General features: G+C 38.1%; 1 protein-coding gene across 1 annotated transcript in view; it reads right to left on the bottom strand.

The window, feature by feature from the left end:
- LOC124362263 (cadherin-99C-like) overlaps positions 1–22,683 on the bottom strand; it is a 222,983-nt gene that overhangs the window by 126,785 nt on the left and 73,515 nt on the right.

Here is a 22,683-nt window from a genome sequence, read left to right as displayed (position 1 = left end):
CACAGCAGCTATAAACCACACCATATGATGCGCCCTCGCAGGTTATCCCGCCACTGTTTCTGTTTACCTACTCTCATTACCAAGTGAAAGGTTGATGTCAGGTATCGCCCCCTACACACACTGCCAAGTCTGGAGTGTTTATAACGCAGTTCCCAGACCGTTAACGCCGCATGACACCGCTACACAGCAGCTATAAACCCCACCATACGATACGCCCCCGCAGGTTATCCCGCCACTGTTTCTGTTTACCTACTCTCATTACCAAGTGGCAGGTTGATTTCAGGTATCGCCCCCTACACACACTGCCAAGTCTGGAGTGTTTATAACGCAGTTCCCAGACCGTTAACGCCGCATGACACCGCTACACAGCAGCTATAAACCCCACCATATGATGCGCCCCCGCAGGTTATCCCGCCACTGTTTCTGTTTACCTACTCTCATTACCAAGTGGCAGGTTGATGTCTGGCAGTATGGCCCCTACACACACACTGCCAAGTCTGGAGTGTTTATAACGCAGTTCCCAGACCGTTAACGCCGCATGACACCGCGACACAGCAGCTATAAACCACACCACCAAACCACCAAGGACTTAGTCCGCATCAGAACCAAAAATCCCCATCATTGATACCAAGTCCAGCAGCCTCAATGGCTTTGACCCCGGTCACAGAGGAGGTGATCGCCAGAGTGATAAGAGAACTCTCTTCGAAAAAATCGAATGATTCAAACTATGTCTCAACGTGGCTTCTAAAACTGTGCTCCAAGCATTTGTTGAGGCCACTCGAGCATTTGATTAATCTCTCTTTTCACTCGGGAACGTTTCCACCCTCTCTCAAAATTGCGAAAGTTACCCCAATTTTTAAGAAGGGCGACCCCCTTTCAACTCAAAATTATCGCCCAATTTCAATGCTGCCGGTCTTCAGCAAAATTTTTGAAAAAGTTTTTTTCACTCGATGTGTGAATTTTTTTGAAAAACACAACCTACTATCAGCAAACCAATTCGGGTTCCGAAGTGGAAAGTCAACAACTGACGCAATCGTTCGTCTGGTCGACATGATAGTAGAAGGAATGGAAGATCGGGGAGACACGTTGAGTGTATTTCTCGACCTATCGAAAGCATTTGACTGTGTTGACCACCATTCCCTCATTCTCAAATTGGAACATTACGGGGTGCGAGGAGTGCCACTCAAGTGGCTCGAATCGTACCTTAGTGATAGAAAACAATTTGTTGGAATTTCAGACGTTCGATCTGAAGGGAGAGGGCTTTATTATGGAGTTCCCCAGGGCTCCATCCTGAGTCCTCTACTCTTTTTGATCTACGTCAATGATGTTGGTTCATCGGTAAGCCGCGGACAACTCGTCCAGTATGCCGATGACACGACTCTATGCTTCAAAGCGAATTCAAAAACAGAACTCGAAGAGATTACATTCATTGAACTCAACAATGCGGTCCAGCATTTCAATGAACTCAACTTCAGAACAAACCCAACGAAATCAACATTCATTCAATTTTGCCTGAGACAAACGAACTCAGGCTCTAGTCCCACTGTCATGTTGAATGAGACTGAGATCGAAGAAGTCTACTCAACAAAATTCCTTGGAATACACCTCGATCAAGGGTTGACATGGGATTTTCATGTAGACAGCGTTTGTTCCAAGGTATCCTCAGGCATTTATGTTTTGAGGAGACTGTCCGAGTATTGCCCGACTCAGGTGCTGATGACGGCGTACTATGGACTAATCTACCCACACCTCTCCTATGGATTGGTTTTGTGGGGGGATTGCTCAAAAACAAATGTTTCCAGAATCTTCATACTGCAAAAAAGAGCAGTCAGAATCATTGCCAAGCTGCAAAGGAGAGAATCGTGTAAGCCAGCATTCAAAAATCTGAAACTGTTGACACTATCCTGCCTCTACGTATTAGAGACATGCCTTTTCTACATGTCAAAATGCGAAACCATAAGAGGTAGTAACATACACTCTTACGCAACAAGGGGCAGGGAGAACTACCGAACTGGGAGACACAGAACGACAGTTCATGAACGTTTACCGTCACAGGCGGGAGTTCAATTCGTCAACAAATTGCCAAATTCAATCAAAAATGCCCAAATGCTCAAAGCTGCGTTGATTGCAAAAGCATTCTACAGCACAGACGAGTTCATGGCACACCATTGGGAGACCACCGAATTGGAAGACTGATTAGGTGAAAGAGTGGGACAATTCGAATGATTGGGAATGAATAAATGTTGACAATGTATGTCTAAAAGGGATTGAGATGTAAGAATGAGTGGAAAATTTTTAGTTTAAACAAATATAATGAAGATTGCCATACAGTGTTATATTGTCTAACGCAATAAAACATTTATTTATTTATTTATTTATTTACACCATATGATGCGCCCCCGCAGGTTATCCCGCCACTGTTTCTGTTTACCTACACTCATTACCAAGTGAAAGGTTGATGTCAGGCATCGCCCCCTACACACTGCCAAGACTGGAGTGTTTATAACGGAGTTCCCAGACCGTTAACGCCGCATGACACCGCGACACAGCAGCTATAAACCACACCATATGATGCGCCCCCGCAGGTTATCCCGTCACTGTTTCTGTTTACCTACTCTCATTAAAAAGTGGCAGGTTGATGTCGGGCAGCATGGCCCCTACACACACTGCCAAGTCTGGAGTGGTTATAACGCAGTTCCCAGACCGTTAACGCCGCATGACACCGCTACACAGTAGCTATAAACCACACCATATGATGCGCCCCCGCAGGTTATCCCGCCACTGTTTCTGTTTACCTACTCTCATTACCAAGTAGCAGGTTGATGTCGGGCAGCATAGCCCCTACACACTGCCAAGTCTGGAGTGGTTATAACGCAGTTCCCAGACCGTTAACGCCGCATGACACCGCGACACAGTAGCTATAAACCACACCATATGATGCGCCCCCGCAGGTTATCCCGCCACTGTTTCTGTTTACCTACTCTCATTACCAAGTAGCAGGTTGATGTCGGGCAGCATAGCCCCTACACACTGCCAAGTCTGGAGTGGTTATAACGCAGTTCCCAGACCGTTAACGCCGCATGACACCGCTACACAGTAGCTATAAACCACACCATATGATGCGCCCCCGCAGGTTATCCCGCCACTGTTTCTGTTTACCTACTCTCATTACCAAGTAGCAGGTTGATGTCGGGCAGCATAGCCCCTACACACACTGCCAAGTCTGGAGTGTTTATAACGGAGTTCCCAGACCGTTAACGCCGCATGACACCGCGACACAGGGGCCATAAACCCCACCATATGATGCGCCCCCGCAGGTTATCCCGCCACTGTTTCCTTTTATTTACTCGCATTACCAAGTGGCTGGTTGATGTCGGGCATCGCCCCCTACACACAATCTGCCAACCATGATGTTACTGGAGCCCGTTTATGTCTGCATATAAAATCCAACAAGTACGGTATAAACAGGATCCGTAACTTTTGTGTTAGCCGGTCAGTACTATAATTGTGAAACTCATTAAATCTCACATTATTTATTGAGGTTTTGACTTTTATTGCGAATTGTAAATTTGGAAGATAGTAATGTTTTGCTGCTATTTCTATTTCCGACTGCCGTTGTTATGTGCAACCTAAAATATCGAAAGCAAAAAGTCCTAATATATATGAATAGGATTCCACTGTTGTATGGTATGGTCTGTTTATAGTCTTCCTACTTTTAACTGGAATTTATCCTACATCATTGACCAAGTTTCTGAGATGCCATTTCTCTTCACATTTCAATTTCGATGAAAAAAACTCTAAATTGCGGCACTTCTAATTTTTTTTTTTTTTTCAAGAAACTGTATTCTGCACTTCCTGACAGTGTCATTTGAGCCCGTTGGTTTTAATGAATAAATGTATATATTTTTTAACATATAAAAATAAATCATTTTAAGTATTAATGCGGACATAGTTTGTATCATAAAGTGAACTGTGCGGTGATAAGAATTATCTCGCATGCCAAATTTGGTTTGCTTGGTCACTGCTGATATTTACATAACAAAGGAATTGTATATTAGACATACATTGTACTGCACGGAGAGAGCATTATTCAAAAACAGATATTTTCAGTGAAGCTAATATTCGATTTCCTTGAGCTAATATATATACCATATATTATCCATATATTGAACCATATAAAACCATATAATTTCCTGTAGGCTACTAAGTATACGAGAACTGAAAGGCTTACAATCATTATGATAGTAAATCTTTTGATATATAATATCTGAGCTAGGCTAAATCATTTGTAAACAAGAACAGATTCCGGTAAAGGGGTGAGTATTTTTGCGTACTGCATCGTTCCTCATTGCCTTAAAAGTCAGCTCAAAACAATATATTTTAATGGAATACTAAAATACACACCTAATTTTACGAAAATCATAGCCAGAAAGACAACTACACATTACAAATAAGGAAAATTAATGCACTGCGTCTTTGGTGTAATAGTTACGCTATCAGCTGTGAAAAACAGGAATACTGTTATTTTAGGTATATTTATGATAAATCTTTGGGAATTTACTACTACAAAATTATTGATGTACTGTCGATACTTTGAGAACGATTATTCTGTGGAAAACGTGTTCCTGTGTCGAGATTGGCTATCCTGTGGTACCAGACAATAAGTTTACATCGACGCAGCCGAACGTTTAGTCTGTGGAAAGCGTGTTCCTTTGTCGATAAGGATTTCTTCAAGACCTGACAATAAGTTTACAGTTGATAACAGCTAACAGGAGAAACCCAGGTAACCAATGTTGGAAGGGTCAGTTGTAAATACAGCCTCTTGCAGTGCAATAAGATGTCAATTAAACTGTGGGAGAAAGCTCACGACACGCGGAGTCCGATGACCGCGGCAGTGGCGCGGAGTCAGCGTCAGCACAATGCTGACCATGCTGCTCAGCGGTTACTTGAGCTGACTGCTGCCGAACAACCTTGCGGTCTCAGCAAGGCTGTGAGTATGGCGGTCATTGTTATAAGTTGAAACGCAAATGAAAGCACCGAAAATGTTCAGAAATATACTATAATACTGACGTTTTATTAATTCAAATATTAACAGACAGAAATTTATTAATTTGAATTAACACAAATTAATAAGATTTTAAAGGATTAATTTGCTATTCAGTTACGGACGCAACGCCTTAAGTGTAAACATCTCATGCTACTTGATACTATTTAGATGTTCCTCACAGTCAACACGACCCTAGCTAGCACTGTAAGTGTATATTGTACATTAAAACTACCAGTTTTATCTTTTAACTTGATAAAATATTAATAACTCTCTTTTTTTATTGCATCTTGATTGTTTGGATGGACATGTGTGGTTGAGGATAACGGTGAGAGTTCTGAATAGATTGTCATGTGTCCCGTTGACATCGTTAGTACTCTTGACATTCTCCCACATTAACAATATTACTAAAAACACCAATAAAGCCATTATGACTAATGTTTTGACGCAAATGAAACTCAATATTATTTTTTGTTTTGACCAAGTGTAATGTTCTTGTCAATTTCCCCCCAGCAAGTTTACCTTAAGGTACACGGAGCGCTTAGGTTTATGTCTAAAATTTGAAGATCAAAATGGCTATCAAATGTTAGTAAGAAAATTCTCTACACTATAGGAAACAATTAAGGATTTAGATTGTTATTATATTTATGAGATTTTATATTGTTTTGTACACAAATGTAATAACTGCCACTGTTGTTGTAATATTACGTAAATTCTTTTAACACCTTAACCTGTTGGAATTGATGAAGGTTATATGGCACCTTCAATGAGATAACCTGTCAGAGAACCCCAAACTATGTTTTGAACCCTTTTAGTATCTTGTCTAGATTGAAGTTTTGACGAGTTTCGCCTTATCGCGTTCGTTATCATCGAGGTCTTTGGTAATGTGAACTGGACACTTGGACTTAAATGTCTCCGATAACAGTTAAGAAGGAATATTATCGTCCAGATCTTGATAATTTACAGATAAAGGAACTAAGTGCCCCCGAGCAAAAATAATAATTTTAAATATTTCGAAACTAAAACAATTAAATTTCCTAATTGGTGTATAAGATGTTTGTTTAGGAATCATTATTATCTGGTAGCAAAAGTTACATTAAACCCTTTTCAGATGATTTCATAATTTTTCTAAAATGGTTTGGGGGGCTCGGCCCCATGGGCCCTCTCTCTAAATACCTACAGCCCTGAAAAGAGTTACGGCATAGGTGGATGCTGCCGATGTACCCATTAATATAATCTAATCAATTTTATAAACCTTACTAAATTTCAATTTTGTTTTAATTAAATCGAGTTATCAGAAATTTGATCAGTTTAAATAATTTGTATAAATTGTAATACAGTTCTATTGTAGGAGAAAGATTGTGTTATTTTCTCTGTTCAAAGCAAACTTCCAATGTGTTAGTCAGCAAATACTTAACGACTTAATAACAGTAGTGCAGTGACAGGTTCACAGAAACAAGCTTTGATACAGGACACATGAAATAATTAAAAATACACAGAAGATAATGTAGTTAACACTTCGCTCGCCCCAATTCCATGAATCGCCAATTTCTTTTTATTTTCTTGTCTTATCATGATGTTCTCTAAATTTTAAACGTGAACTAAAAAAGAGTATTTAACTGTTTTAAAAAAGGTTTTTATTTAACACTAAATTTACATTAATAATTTAGATTTCAGGTATGTACAAGAATAAAATAAAATGAATATTGTCATTATTTTAAAGACACTTACATACTTTATAATTACACTTTCAGAGTATCGTACTACTTCTTGTAAGTACGACTATTAAATTTCAGCTCATTCATATGCAGCGACTTTTATTTTATTGACGGATTGGAAAATGTAAAAGGAAGACTATGTTGTATTATGCCACAAATTGAACAATGGAATTATACCATCTACTAATGCAAATCGGAATTTTATATTTCCGATTATGAGTTTGATTAAAAGTAATTGTATTAATAAAACGATATAATAATTTAACAATTAATAAGTTTTTATCTCATCTATACATGTTTTAGACAACATTGTAGCATGAGAATACTTGGAGTGACATGCATTACGGCAGTGGTATGTTAATATGGCGATATAATAATAAATTATTTCAAAGAATCACACGATAAAAATGATCGTCTTCCACAAAATTTCTTTGAGTGAAACTTTGTCTCACATTCTAAAACTGTATTGCGTTTACACTTTAAAATCTTCTCGAACTCACTTTTTATTGTCAATAAGCAGTTCTTACAAAGAAGTACCGAAGCACCGACAGAACGTAACGAAAGATTTATTGCGCGACTGACTGTCTACTGACCTTTATACACTGTACCATCTTTCATGTTCCAAGTTTCATGTCCTTTCTAACAAGAGTTATCACACAGGCGGACAGACAGACAGACAACGACACAATGTTAAACAGAATTTGTCGGATCTCTTCATTATTGAGCTTAAAAAGTGTATGATAGACTCAAAACTAAGCGAAAGCGGAACAAAATATAGCATCTAATTTATTTTAGCATTATTACGCTCGATTATTTTTCCAAGAACGATAATTTTGGAAAATTATATTTTAAAAATTATGTTAATATTCAGTATTTAAAGAGGCAGCAAATCGTTGTGTCATGAAAGCATGACATGTTACAGCTTGCTGGGGCGTAGGGATCGTTTTTGAATCAAAACGGCCCCACTTAGCCACAACCACGCGTTATGGCATTAACCTTTGTACGTGTTTTGTGTTTATTGGTGAAGCGTTACAGACTTTTTAAAATATTTAGGCCAACAGCAAAATTTTAACTAAAGTTTAAGCACATTAAATTATATTAGTTTACTGCGCCACAAATGGATTAAAACGAGATAAAGAAAGCGAAAGAAGCCATAAAAATATTACCGGTACATTCTCTTTATAATTTACTCAAAGCACATCATTTTTAAAATTCCTGACACATTTCAAATCGTAATATATCATCTCTTAGTTTATATTAACGTTCCGTGTATTTGCCATATATTTTAAATATATAAATGTCTGTAGTTAACACGTTTTAAATATTTAAGGAATAATATCAATCATAGATATCAAGAATATTAGAATGTCAAGAATAGAAAAGGGTTCCACTGGCAAGGTTCACGTCGACAAGTTTATACCTTCCAGTTAAACCTTCACTGAGTACAGCAAAACCCGATGTGTCACTCACATCTGGGCAATCCCATGGAGCTGCACATCACTAACCGGATACGTATATCACTGTAAAATAATTTATTGGTACGTCTAGATTAGTGCAGAGGATGACTGTGGAGTGAGTGGGTCTCCCTTCAGTGTGAAAGGGTGTTGCTAGCTTAAACACGTGGGTATACCGTGTCCTTCCAGCTGTCACTGGCAGTTATCTGGGTTCTACGGAGGGTTGAACATGCATACAAGTGTCAGAAAATCTTATTGTTATATTGATCTGAGGGATGGTGAAAATGCATGTCATGGCGTTGTCTTCTAGTCGACAGTATAAGGGGAGAAAGAACATGTGACGGGGTGTCGCACTGAAAAACGACGGTTAATATGTTCGCGTATGTTTCATACAATCGATCTATTGCAGTTTGCAACCGAGTTTAAAAAGCTTTTGCATATTCTACATAATAAAGTGTTTGATAACCAATTCCTTCAATAGGCTATTATTGTCAATTTTCTACGCATTTTCCCAAAAAATCGTTAACAATAGAGTTGGACGTTAGATGCAATGTTTAAAATAATTATTTTCGGTTTCAGTGTTACAAAATAATAATAAAAATAAACTTACGACAGTAAATTAACTAATAGGTCTAAATTTAGTCTTACAAACACGGTGTTTACGACGATAGCTGAGTTGTCAACTTTCCACGATGGTGCCTGTCTCCTCACGCACGAGACTGGCCTAGACTACGGTCCTGGTAAACACTAAACACTTCCAGAAACCGTGACCTTCGGGACGGTGAGAGCAAGAGAGGTGAAGTGAGCAACAACTCTGAGGCCACTCCACCTCGTACAGGGACGAGTTATTATTTGTCCGCTCAATAAATATTTCTTTCGCAGAGAATATTACTATTTTATATCTTGACTTTAAAGGAGAGTGACCGCTCTTCTAAAGAGCGGCTGTACTCCTAACAATATTCACTTTTATCTTGTAAGAACCGTAAAACATTTTTATACCATATATTTTGGTCGTAAGGTTTTACATGATGTCTCATTAAAAGTACGTGTTGACAGATCTAAGTGCATTCCAATTTTCAATTTATTCATAGAAACCTTGATGATGCGTTTTTAATTATTATACATAATTAATTTTATAAATAAGACATGTTTATAACGAAATAAAAATATCCAATTTGTGTATTGTTATTTTATAAACTCAAATCATAATGGGTCAGTCACAACAAACAATCTTCTGGCGAAATATATAAATCTGAAAATCGTGTGTAACATTTAAAGAAGTACCGTACTCAAACTAATACATTACAGTTTATATTTAGAATAATATGCAAGCAGATGGACGATATTTGTATTTTCAAGAAAAGATTTCTTACATTATTTACATATCTTCCTCCATATCGTGTAAATGAAAATTTCATATCCATCACAATAAATATGTGTTTCTTTGACTGTAAAGTCGCCAATTATTTGTCTTAGAAGATTTTTAATTTTTAGTTTGTCTTAAACAACCTGAACAGAATTTATTGTATGTTTTATTTATCTTGTAGGCCCTAATAAGAGTAGATTATCACTGCGGTGTTGTTGAGAAATCACTGAAGTGGTGATAAGTCAATATATACAATGACTTTAAGGCCCTTGTATCTTATTAAAAGCTCATAAAAACCTTAAAAAAATATAAACTTGAGTTAACTTTTTCATCCACCCGTATGTATATCCGGAATATGGAGTGGATACTTAGATACTGTTGCATTAGGAAAGGGTCTATATTGACCCCACATAGGCTACTTATACAGGTTAAAGTGGTAGCATACTATATAACACATTTAAGTAGGCTATGCAATGATATCACATGTTCACTTATGTTACTTGTCAGAGACAAGAGAGTTATTATTCTTACTATTAGGCTGTGTAGGCAATTTTAAGAGTTAAAATGTTAATATAAAATAAGATGAATTACCTGGATGAGAGAGCTCCATTTAATACAAGTAACGTTGTAAGTAATATGATGGTTTGTAACATTATGACGAGGATATAACAGCTGATATACAGCCGTCAGTCGTGGTAACGGCAAAGGTAACAAATAATGATCATTCACACATCAATCACAAGAACACTACTACAACATACAAACCACTCATAGTATACCTACCATTGATGGGCCTGATCACAGAAAGCAGGCCAGCTAGACAAGAACTGAAGCTAAATATGGTAATTTCAGACAAACAGATCGCTTTAATGAGGCCATAAACTAGTTATGAAAATACCACACCACACTTGACAGATTGAAAACACCGAAAAAGTTGAATTTTTATGGAAGCCAATAACAAATATTGAGCTTTGAATAAAACAAAAGAGTTATTGATTTGAGCACCGTATTAAATGTTACGAAATTACAATATAAATCAACCATGTCCAGAACGTGCGTGCACAAACCGTCAAAATCAGTTCAGTTTCTGATAATATAACTCTGGTTCTCAGGAAGAGTGAGAGAGAGTGAGAGGTAACCTTACAAATCTGGCTATGTGCAATATCAAATCTTCGGGAGATATAATTTACATGTTTATTTTTTCTTCAATTCTTTTTGTATTCTTTTTAATAATATTCCTTTAAGTAAAGTAAAGTAAAGATGTCTTATTTTACCAGCCGAAGTTAGGGCTAAGAAGACTACTACGACATACAAACCACCTCTCACACAAAGACATCTCTAACACTTTACCTGGGGACCAACGGCTTAAAGGTGACTTCCGAACACCACCCTAGGCCGGGTAGGCGGGCTTCTTACAAGGACAGGATCACCTACTTTCAACAACCAGTTAAAATATGTTTACACCATTATGACCTTCGTGATGATAATAGAGAAAAACAGCGTTACTTCTCTAGCCTACCTAAGTTTTGAACTACCTATGGGAAGTGAGTTCCGTGAAGTCGTCACGTAGGAAAGAGAAGGGTCGGATAAGGAAGTAGTAACACTTAAACACCCCTTCACAGTTCAGACATTTCGGTAATGACGGATAGCAGACAGTTGGGGAAATCACAAGGCGTCGACAGTACGATTACACGGGAAATAGACTGGGGCAGAGTCTAGCCGTAACTGAGTGGTATCAGGAGACCAGAACCTCGTGGCAGTTCCATCACGACTGCAGGAAGGAAGCTCGTCACGTCGCTGAACCACATCCACCCTCATTTCCTCAGCCAGTGCAGCGTTAAAAGTCGCTTTCGTCCGGGACTCTCTGGGCGCTTTTGCCATAGCTTTCTACGAGTCGGGGGAAATTTACCTGGTGCATTACCGTCAACAGTAAAAATAAAACGGGCAGAGCGATGACATGCAACTCGGACATATCCGAGAAGGCGACGTCTCACACGGGTTACAGCTAGAGGAATTAGTCTTCAGCGCACCGGCTTTCTACAAAATATAGCTGTGGGGACTTCACCAGGAAGTTGACATTTAAACACAAATTAAATAATTAAATTAATATTCTGTTACTGCTGCACTCCTGTAGTAACAAAAATGTGCTTGAAGCAATGCTTTTTACGTACGTCCGCCGTTAGCTGTAAGCCAATTAACTACCATAACAATCTTACCGAAAGTTGTGTTTTTCGTTCTGATTGAAACAGGATTTGGGTGCCACCAATTAATTCTTCCCAATTAGTTGCTCGTAAATAAAACGATTTTTTAGCCTACACGTTTACTCATTTTAATTAAATATTTTCGATGTATTAGTCAAAAATCGTATCTAACAATTTAAATTCCGATTAAATTTAGTCATATTTATTGTATACTCATAGCATTTCATTTTCAAATTAATTTTATGCGTGTTTGATAGACACAGGTACTGCAGTTTGATGGGGTTGACTGTAAAAATCCACAATTACAATAACTAGAGAGACTTTGATTTACAACAAATAACTTACTTACAACAAATAATTAAGTTTTAATTATCTCCAAATATTGATAAGTAAAAGTCAATTCAAACCAACCATTTCAAAAGTAACTTTTTAATTTAAAAAAATAATGCAATTATCATTTAATTGTCGAAAACTTTATTGTTCTTCCTTAATGACTAAACATTTTTTGTCTGAAATTGCCTCTAGTAAATAGTCTTTGAGACTCCTGATTCTAAAATCTGAATAGACAGTGACGTAAGTTAAAGTGTTAACAGCGTTGATATTTTTGCGAAAATTCGCTTACGAGAGACGTCATATTAAAGTTAATATGCCATGGTTGTTTGAAAAATACCACTGAAATGTATGAAAAATTATGTAGACGAAAACCTCTTGTGCTATATTACGAGTTAAATTCCTTTATTAATTCATACTTTCCAGTAAATATTGCACAATAAAGCTAAATTAGTGGCATTAGGACCCTGTTTAATTGATGATTCGTTGATTTCTCCCCCTTGCAAGGATCAGGGCAATTACACCGTGTTGAAACTTTAGATTACTATAGTAGTATTAGTGTTTAAATCAAGGGTACCAATTTAATTCTGTTCTACAATTTACTTGCGAGACGTTACAGAATACTGTGTCGAAAGAGGTTCTCTCTAAGATAGGCGGTGTTCCAAAGTATAAAAATCTCCCTTTGCTAAATGAAGGTCTGTCTGTGAATATATTTTTGCAACAACTGCATATTAAGGTCGAGTAGCTAGATAAGGTGGCCTGATAAGGACGGGTTGCGCGATGTAAACAGACCAGTTAGTGGCTAAATGTTGTAGTAATAACACTGTTACACGGTCTGCTGAGCAAGGCGGTCAAGCATCAGGTCTTACAGCGTCTGGAGAATTGATTCTGCCAATATCTTCTACAAGGGTTTAACCTGCCAGTAACTATTGTACTTGTCATGTTTGTAACTGTTTCTCTTACAAACATTACGATTCCGATAAAAAAAGTTGCACATTTAACGTTTGGAGTTTCACAATTATGAATGGATCGGAACTGTTCTTTGTTAATCAGAATAACCTATTTTAACATGATTGATTAATGCTATTATTTCATTAGTTTTCTTAATTTATTAAATGTAGTCAATATCTGATCAAGTTTAGAAGGAATTGTCAGGCCGGAAAAATATGTTCATAGAAGTTAAATATGCAATTAGCTTACAAATATAATTTAAGACCCACATTCATATCATTTCCTAAGCTCATCACAATTTCACCTTCAGATTACTTTCATAGTTGTAGAAGATACCTTGAAATGTGAGAAATGCGATAATTTTGTGTGGATGGAACATGGAATTAAGGTTTCTCAACACTCCAAAACAGGCAGAGTTTGTGAATTTTGGAATTAAGAATTAATTAATTAAGTGCTTAGTGGCAAGACTTACCAAATTTGTGATTCACCATCATTGGAAATATGGTGAGGTCTCATTAATGAGAAACGGAAAAGTGTCTAGGTCAGTTTCCAAGTTAGGTCAGAAGTTGTTAGATAGAACATTTGGGTTGATGAAGATTTCAGATTAAGATGATTAAACCACCTGACTCATATTTGTGCCTATGTTTATGGCTCTCTTGAATACAATTATACCAATAAACCAGTCAGTATTGAATGGTGGGACAGCGCAAGGGCGTGGGCTGTGTGAAAGGAAGAGGATACTGAGCTGAGTGTAATCAACCGCGGATTGGATGCGCCAGTTCTCGTGCGGAACCTGATTGGACACATTGCAGATGCTAATTTCGCGCAGTCGTACTCTTCGATAGCATCTGCCCACGAGCCACATCACGTTCAATGGTCTGTGTTCTGTGCCTCCCACCCACACGTATCACGACTCCACAGTCCCAGCTCCCTGCTCCACTGTACACTCTTACTCTCCTGGTAGTTAGTTACAATACAGCTCTAGCTCCCTGATCAACTGTACACTCTTACTCTCCTGATAGTTAGTTGCACTAAAGCTCTAGCTCCTTGATCCACTGTACACTCACTCTCCTGGTAGTTAGTTACGCTATAGTTCTAGCTCCTAGATCCACTGTACACTCTTACTCTCCTGGTAGTCAGTTACACTACAGTTCCAGTTCCCTCCTCCACTGTACTCTCTTACTCTCCTGGTAGTTACACTAGAGTTCCACAGTCTCAAGAGTTCCCTGTTCTACTATACACTCAAACTTACTCTCTTGGTACTGTCTGCCACTGATCGGTAGTGTTTCTGTTTTGTTAATGGATAAAGTTATAAACCAAGTTAAGTTATTATAAATATTACATTTTTGAAATTTCTTTATCCTTTCAAATCACTATCGTCAATAACGAGATTTACACAAAAACTCCCGACCTCTTTAGATACCTCTTTAGATATTAAAACTTTGATAGGGTAAAATGTTCATTATGAAGCCAAAACTACACGAGACTACGAACCTCAAAATAAAATATAAAACTGTGTATGGATTATGGTTTCATTGTTAAAAGTTCGTAATTTGTCTTTGGTAAAACAAAACATTTTTTAAATACATGATTATAATGTAGCATTGTTTCTAGCAGATATTGAAAATCCCTAGTGTTGTACACCCTTAAAATGCAAGATTAATTTTATTGAAACGTTACGTTTCACTTGTGTAACTGATAGTTTGTACAATATTTCTACGTCACTTTGACGAATAGTCTAAAGAGTCACAGTGTAGCGTCGTAGCTGATAAATCACCACTTGGCACAGCTAATCACATTTAGATGCAAAACAAGATGTAATAGCCAATTACACTGTAACTGGAGGCAACCTTCGGTGCGCATTTTAATACCGGCAATTCAAAACATCTCCTTGCCAAAGGGCAACAACAATTAGTTTCATTTAACGGGTAATAATTCACTTTTGAATAAATTCACAATATTGAAAACGTCAAGTGACCTGTTGCAGTAAAGACGTTCGCCTCGGCGTTGTGTCTGTGAGTGCGCGGCCACATTTCACGGTTGACGGTTCTGGGTGAAGTACGAGGTGCGAGATTTATCAGATGTTCTTGCGGCGAACCACGCCCGCCTGTCACCTTCAGCTGTTTGTTTTGAAAAACTCATCCATTGTTAATCTTTTAAAAGTCCAATAACTTGTCAACATGATGTATGAGGCACTGTGGACATTCAAATCAGCCGGTTAGTAGAGTGAGTTTAGCCCACTCTTTTCATGTCAATTGTGGTGTTTCCTTTACTTAGCTGGCCGAGACTATGGTGAGTCTGCCCACAGAATGATCTTTGCTCTTGATTGGTCTGATTCGATCGATAGAACCCAACACAATGTTTGTTGTTTTTTCAATAATCGGTCATAATTAACGATTTCTCTTGATTCATTAAGAATGTTTTTGGTTCTAATAAGTAACTTTTTATGCACAGAACGCCTAATTTCTAGGCCTGGCCGTTGGATAGCGCTGTGAACTGTGTACTAGAGAGACTTCTGAGTCTTATGATGTCGGTGTAGAGGAGTTTAATAAGTCTGAGAGTGCCAGAGAACGATGACCTGGTGCGGAATCTACTTACATTCAGCACGTCGTAAAAAAAGATTATTGGAAGTGTGCTTGTATTTTACGTTAACCATCAAAGAAGGCGAGGGACACAAGGTGTGAAAGAAGACCTCATTTCAGGAGAAAAGAAGTTCGAAGGAAAACGAGTTGAACTTTAGTATTCGCCGTAAAACTCAGGTACAGAAATGGTTTCGAACGCTCATGTGTAAGCGTCGGCCACACAATCTCAGGAAAACTCTGGAGTTTTACGAAAAGCTGATTTTGGTATAATTCTGCCTATAATAAAGTAATTAATTACTACTATTAGTAAACACAACGCATTGTTGACTTTTAACATTTATATATTTTTTATAACCGTTTATATACCGCGAGGATTTTAAAGTAATCCACTCCAACAATTTTGAATAAACGAGTTACTAAAAAAAGGCATATAATACCTAAAGTTTCCTTGTAATTACTATAAAAGACTGAAATTTACTTTTGGCTAAAATTGAATTTAAACCATAAAAGCCGCGAAATGAAATTGACACGCAACGCTTGATTTTGATGAAACCTATATCTAAATATGATGTTTAAATATCTTGAAAAAACATTCCATGTTCTAGCCAAAATAATTTTAATGGTTTTATAACCCAATGTATTGTGATTTCTCTTATAAAACCGCCTGATTCTGTCTGAAAAGGCACGTTCAACGGTTTTGTGTGACATCTGCAGTTTCATCCTAGAACTGCTTTGTTAGTGTGAAGTCGGAGGAGTACCTTACTTATTATACATAATTATAATGCGGTTGACCGTTGTTATAACATAAATCATGTCTTAAACAATACATAATTTGTATTTTGTAATCTAGAAGGTAACAATTTCTATCGTAAATCGACTCTATTGGTTGAAGCACACGTCACTCATATGCCGTGTATTGTACGAGCGACGCTCTGCTGATGCTATCCGTGAGGCACTCCTCGCACCATTAGTGGCCGACATAGTCGATCACGCGGACGGGACCGACCTCCTCACCGAGTGTCTGCACCGCTTTTTGCGCCGAACAAAGCCTAACTACATATTGTTCACTTAGTACTTCACAGCTATTACACTGGCTTTGTAGGCGGCCCCTTTCATCTGCAAAGGTCGGCGTGCTCTGTTGATTTTGCTTTAATACAATTTTAACTATATTTCAAGGCCGACTTGTATATAAAGGAGCGCATGAGAAATGAATACTGGTTACCGAGCACCGCAAGACCTTGTCCACCACATCTGACATATACAACACAGTGATTACACATGGGGTAGTTTTCCCGCCTTCAATGTTAAGATGAACCTTCATATAGAAGATTTCACAAACGTATCCAGAGAAACACGATTAAAGAGTTAAGACACAATGGAGTTAGTCTTGCAGACCTCGAGCCTTTGTAATGCACGTGGATTCCTTCCACTGAGAAATTTAAGTTGAGTTCTTATGGTTTACCAGCTCAGAGCTTTTATCTTACCAAATCTAGAAATAACTGACCATTGCAAAGGTACGTTCAAAGCACTGCTAAATTCTAATAACTGAAGCCAATATCATACTAAGTAGTGACATGAAAAGCTAAAACAGTCTACAAATTGTATTCGTTGAAGGCTATAATAATGTAGTAAATAACATACATGTGATTGTCCAGGCGATGCCACTCACACCTTCAGTGTAATCAGTGGTGGTAGCACAATAGCAAAATCGTTACAGTTCTCAATTTATATTTATATATTCTAGAGTTACAAGCAGATCCCACCTTGACTCGTTGCGTGATAAATGCAAGGTAGTTCCCAAGTGTCACAAGCAGATCCCACCGTGACTCAGAGCATGTTAAATTTGGGATAGTTCCTGCGTGTCACAAACAGATCCCAGCGTAACTTGGTGCATGTCAAATGCGGGGTAGACCTCTCTTGTCACAAGCAGATGCCACCGTGACTCGGTGCATGTCAAATGCGGGGTAGTCCTCTCGTGTCACAAGCAGATGCCACCGTGACTCGGTGCATGTCAAATGCGGGGTAGTCCTCTCGTGTCACAAGCAGATGCCACCGTGACTCGGTGCATGTCAAATGCGGGGTAGTCCTCTCGTGTCACAAGCAGATGCCACCGTGACTCGGTGCATGTCAAATGCGGGGTAGTCCTCTCGTGTCACAAGCAGATGCCACCGTGACTCGGTGCATGTCAAATGCGGGGTAGTCCTCTCGTGTCAAAAGCAGATGCCACCGTGACTTGGTGCATGTTAATCGCTGTGTAGTCGTTTGTAGCTCGGCGCGTAGCCTGAGTCGCAACAATAAGTTATACATTATAAATCCGTGTGTCACAAGCAAGGTCCCAACGTAACTCGGTGCATGTTAATCGCGGTGTAGTCCTCTCTCGGTGCGGATACAGAGTCGCTACAGTACACATTATAAAATATCCTCGTGTCACAAGCAGATCCTACCGCTGCATGTTAAATGCTGGATAGACCTGTGCTGCCGGAGCGGCATGTCGTCCCACGTGCACACAGACAATGGACGCTCCGGAATCTATTATTCATTCAAAACTCATGTGAAACCATTTTTGCGACCATCTTAAATAATGATAAATGTCTGAATAGGTATAGGCTCAACATTGTATGGATAGCGAAATACGTTCCCCGGTATTTGCATGAGAATGGAGGGAACTACGCCCGTAAACACGCGGGTACGGCTGCGACTGACTTTCCGTTCTTTGTTATATTAGATCCCCATATTTCTAATCCGAGCTTATGGTCTACAGCAGAGCAGGCGTTAAAATATACTTCCCCCAATTTTAAGTAAGCACTGATGAAATCTTGACGTAAACTCTAAATTTTTTGAATTCCAAAATTTGCATGTAGTCACTATCTTTGGTTTACATAGTAAAAACACTCAACGTAATCATCAAAATGAAGTTATACCAAAGTAGTTATATTGAATCTGAGTAGTAGTGAAAGGCTGCATCTATAACTAAGGGAAAGACACGTGTTCCATTTGTCATGTGAAACAACCACAATAGGAAGTCCAGTGCAGCCTGTTTGGGTGGTGCCTTTCAGAGTACTGCACTATTAATAATACTCGCTGACATTCAAACGATAAACCTTGAGTTAAGGCCGATAATGTTTAAATTTGAATACCAGTAGGTAACGCCTCACCGCGTTACTTTCTGACCCTGCAATAGAATCCTAAAGGGTGGGGAGCGGATCGGAAAGTGGAGGGATAAATTACTCTGCGGGACAAGGGCACTGCCAGGGTCGACTCTCCGCCTTCACGCAAGTGTAACACCTGATAATAGCTGGCCTACTAATAACTGGCCGTACACTGCATCTGCGCAAGAAATCAGTGATGAAGAGATCAACTCACACTTGCTCACAAAAGTAATAATCAAATACTGCACTGTGTGCTCCTCAAATTGAACTTAATTTTTGATATTCGTGACTTACTGTGGTCAGATGATCAATATGATTGTCTGAAAAAGTAAGAAGATTGGAATATGGACACGATACTACTAGTGACATTCAAGACAAATAAAACATATGACTAAATATTGTCTCAACGTAAACACTGACATTAATCATTTCCAGGTTCCTGACAATGTGAATACAGTACACTGTTGTGGGCGCATCTCGTCGGAGTTCTCCTTCTTTGACAATATCGTCTACAGCTGTTTTCCTCCTAAGAGACATGCTCGGCAAAAGTGTCAGCCCCAGTATAACGTTAGCAGGTCCCTGACAAAGTGAATACAGTATATCTATTGAACTTTGCACCTATTGATTTACAATTTAAAAAAAAAAATGTATGTATGAGATTTCAGAACTAGAATTATTAAATTACTATTTCCGTGTGAGGTTCAACAACTTTACAAAATATCATACCGCACAACCAACATTAAATAATAGTACAATTGAAATAATCTCTCCTACAACAGGTGATAAACTAGTGAGCTGTTCCAGTGTACAGAATGAAGTTAGATTTAGATAAGAACTAAAGGTATATTACTGAATGAAGGAGTATACGGTGCTGCAATGCCTACCATACACACCCATTCATTATACAGAACGCTGCGACTGTGATAGAGATGTCACTAGTAACATATAGCCTACATACGACACCCGCCTGCAACATTACTACAGACCTGGGACTCTAATCACCTACATGTACTTATATTGGACATGGCTCTCTACATAAATGGTGCAATCCAAGCATAATGCTTTCCAGCTGCGGTAATTGTTAAATGTAACCAACATTATGTTCGTTATACAGTTATACGTGATTCATACGGTAACGTTATTTTTCTTTCCCTCCCCCCCCCCCACGAAAGGGGAAGGAGCCCGCAACACTCAAAATTGCCAGATTGCATAATTTATTTCTAATACGCTATTATAAAGAGTTGAAATAGAGAAGAATTTAGATTAAAACAGGATCTTTAATTCTTTATTTAATTTTCTAGTTACTTAACAATACGATTTCAATTTACCTATTACAAAAACGTATAACTTACCTTTCGTATATACATGTATAAAATGTATACCTTTCGAAAAGGGTAAAATAAGCTAATGAATACTCGTATACAAGAGGATGCATGAGACATACATAACTAACTCTCATAACATTTTATAAGACCATAGTCAGGGTTTCGAAATATGTCACGTTTAAGAGAGAAAGGGGAGGTGGTTAAAATTATTGATTGAGGAGGGTTTGCCCTGTCTCGTAATATTAGATGTTCTTGAAACTCTGACAATTTCCACACATGGTTTAATCTACCTTTTTTCCAGATGTTGTAAATTAAAATGTTGGTCTTAATATATGAATGAAAATAAGAACTTCCGATTTGTGCAAACATTTTCCAATGGCGTGAAATAAAGTTAAATTAAAGTTGTGTTGTATTACTCCCTTCTCCCTAAATGTGTAACAGGTACAGTTTTAACAAACATAAATTGTATTATGGCCAGTGAGTGAGGGATTCGTGCAAAACTCGAGCCTTCAATTATGGAGAAGCAAAATCCGTTGATTGAATAAACAATCTCAATAGTTCTACACTATTGTAGTGCAGTACTCATTGAGTACAGTTTGTTTCTTTAATGACTGAATGCCACTTATACACTACTTTTCTACTCTCGCCATCAGGTTATATGACCTTTACAAATATGAAATAAATGCATGAACCATTAATTGTACATTTGAGTTTAAACTCTGAATAGAAGTGATGTGTACGGATTAATTTTCGAAATTATTATAGTTAATTACACTCTGCGCTAATGCACCGTCCTGAGTAAGGTGTCAGTAGTGCAAAAGGGTCTGTATTGTTGGCTCTGAAGTAGATAAATATAAAAGTGAACTAAACTGACCAGAAATTGTAATAAATTGCGCCTTTTCAAACTAAAACACAAAATTTCCCAGTGAAAATGAAATGTCAGACCGATCGGAGCAGAGCTGAGAACAAGCCGTGTGATACGAACAACCTAATAATTTGCTCGACGAGAGAAACACCGCGTTCTGAAATAATTTTATATTTAGTATTCAAAACAAGCGACTCGTAAAGTGAAGGCCCCAATTTTCCCACCCTACCGCCAGTAAAAGTGTGTCGAATACTTATGTAAATTGGCACACCACGACACGGCGGTACGCGTGAAGCTAATGGAATGTGCCTCTTCGATCTCCGCGTGCCGCTGTCGCTGCGTACACGGTTTACTAAATTCGTACAAATGACTGAATGTAGCGACTTTCTCCAGAAAATGTCAGGGAGACTGAGTCGCAGAGTCATGTGTGAGCCGGCGTACTGACGACACCCAGTCAATTAGCTGCAGACCTTTCCATCTGACTTCGCGTCGCTTCGCTTATTTATGTGCCGAGTTTTGCAGTTATTTCGTCGTCAGAGAAGAAGCTACTTTGCAAGAGGGTGCCAGTACATTACTTCAGTGGAACGGAAACATTCATATGTAAGCTAGGTGAGGAACAAGCAGACACTCAGGCTCCCAAGCGACACAACAATCGTACTGAGCATTGCAATGCTGTAAAATGTGGCAGGTTGTAGCTATTTGTATGTTTATGAGTTAGGATCTCACGCCTGCAGCGTGTCGTTCTACTTAACTCTGTCTTGCCCGACTCCAAGGGATACTTCAAGGATGCTACAAGCAATGTAGCAATGTTACGTATTGCAATGCTATAATAGAACAGACAGAAATAATATTAAAATATTTCTTAATTTCGCCTCAAATAAAGAAATATTTCATTCATTTCATTTAAATAATAGAACAACATTTTACGTACTCTGCGAGAAATTATACAGAGTATTATTAATCTGATCAATTTTGTAACCAGGTCCAAATAACAATAGCTATTTATAGGTGTGATACGAATTTTTACATTAAGTATATGGATTATGATTTCAGAGAATGGCATGATTTATTGCAATATTACTTTATGAAACTAATTGTATTTACATAGACAAACACGTCATCTTTCATATCAATATTGTAAAACAATCATATATCTACAAAGTTATTTTTTTGTCTTTAAACATTTTTGGTAGAAAACCACTTGAAACGCTAAAAATTATGTATGTGATTTTATAGAGACAGACATGTTAATCACGTTTCCCATAATAATTTAAAATATTGGAGGCAAGCAATTAAACGACTTAATTTGGTCATTTAGTAATCGAAAATCACAATGGTTATAATTAACCACCTAATTTAAATATTTTAGTAAAAAAACAATAATTTAATAAAAAATACGCAATAGTATGCCTAGACATAATAGAGGCATTACGATTTCTGTTTGTAAACCCACAAACCGCAACGGGACCGTGTAAATGTGGAGGAACCTGTCTCCTTATATAGCCTACAACGGTTTATGTTTTCTACGAGTGACACACAAAGTCGTTGCGCAACAGAAAATGTTAATTAACGTATTCCTGTTGCAAGGAAAGTGTCCCGATCAGATTGAAATGTTGTGGTCACGGTGCAGTCTCTCTCGTGGCAGTCGTCCAAACACCGCCGGGTAACTCTTCCATCCCGGGATCTTTCATCAGCTGA

Source organism: Homalodisca vitripennis, chromosome 5 (genome assembly GCF_021130785.1).
Source record: "Homalodisca vitripennis isolate AUS2020 chromosome 5, UT_GWSS_2.1, whole genome shotgun sequence".
NCBI classification, from domain to species: Eukaryota; Metazoa; Arthropoda; class Insecta; order Hemiptera; family Cicadellidae; genus Homalodisca; species Homalodisca vitripennis.
This window is presented reverse-complemented; position numbering and strand designations above follow the sequence as displayed.